We start from the raw sequence: 1560 nt of genomic DNA, 5'->3' as shown, positions 1-1560 counted from the left end.
AGATCTCAATAAGAAGATTGAAGAATCGAAGGAGGTTGGGTTTGCATGGGGATCCTTGGCCGGTTTCATAACTAGTGGTGTAAGAGGATTAATGTTGGCTTCAAGAGATAAGCATGTGGCAGTGGGCAATGCTATGGCAATCATCAAGGCTGCAGAGGAAATTCAAAAGTTGGAGAAGATTCAGATCAAGGAGAAGATTTGGTGCCGGACTCATGATTACATTATGGGACTTTTGGTCAAAGGCTATTTCCCTCACAAGCGGTCAGTTCATCCTGGGAAATCAGTGTTTGGTGAAGTCAAGGTTCAAAAGATTCAGCTGGCCAGATGCCTGGCCTACGACATTGGATACTATTGGTCGGTGCAGGTACCAGGTATGACTTGTGCTATTCTTCCTAAAGCTTATATCCCTTTGGTGAAGATCAACAACACCAAGCTGACAGCTGTAGGGGAAGAGGAAGATGCCATGGATCTTGAGTGAATGTTTTGTATAAAATATGTTTTGTTTTCTGCTTTCATCACCAAAATACTCCTATGTAAGCAATGTCAACTATCATTGGTTCTTGAGTAATGAAACTTTCTGTGGTACAACCTTGTGTGAACCATATGATGACACAAGAGATATGTAAACATATCAACTGTAAGATGTAAGGCTACATGTGTATACACCATGTAATGGCTGACCACAACTCAGCCACCATTTGAGTGGAAGCATTCAACCAGTCCTTCGTTCCCAGTTTCTTCTGATCTTATTATTATTGAAATCTGTTCTGTCCGCTTCCTTCAATTTGTTGAATCAACCAAGGTAATCCGTGTTCTTCCTTTGTCTTCCCGTCTGTTCTTTACTTCACCGAGATGAAGACAGATCATATAAGAAGAAATATTATATCCTCAAGAAGAAATGGAAACTTGAAGAATCCACAAGAAGGCAAATCTAATTGAATGTAGAAGAATAAATCAATCAATATTTCTCAAACATCTGTTCAATTCATCGCAAAAGAAGACTCATATAATTCAAAACATTTACCTCTCATGATTTACTCACCAACAATTATTGAAGATGGTGGCACTTGAGATACATGCAGAGATGTTTATGTCTCGTGAAGGGCAGGGCAAGTGACCGAGGGGTCCCCCAACTACCAGCCTAACCCTTTGCTACATGTATCTCGGTGCTTCCGCATTTCATTCTTCAAGAAATTACTCAATACTCATTCATTCAATTATTCATTCATAAGATCTCACATTGAATCATTTCATACAACCAACATTTTATTCACTTTTTTCTTTGCATCCCCACACACATTCCAAAATATTCAAATGTTGAACATACCATGAATCAAAGCAACGTTTTTTTTTCCTGTAGATGCCCAAACCAGTATCTGAACTCCGAAAGCAAAAGATGGTTGAGTACCAAAAGCGGAAGAAGGCTCAACAACACAATGCCCAACGGGATCCGGTCCGGGATGTTGGAAGAGAACATGTCAGTCAAAGAATCAAATCAGGAATCAAAGACCGGTTTGGCTTGCCACAAGACTGTGATGTATTCCGGTTCCTCAATTTGGG

This window comes from Melampsora larici-populina (assembly GCF_000204055.1).
Source record: "Melampsora larici-populina 98AG31 unplaced genomic scaffold MELLAscaffold_115, whole genome shotgun sequence".
Taxonomy (NCBI): Eukaryota; Fungi; Basidiomycota; class Pucciniomycetes; order Pucciniales; family Melampsoraceae; genus Melampsora; species Melampsora laricis-populina.
The sequence above is the reverse complement of the archived record's forward strand: the minus strand, read 5'-3'. Positions refer to the sequence as shown.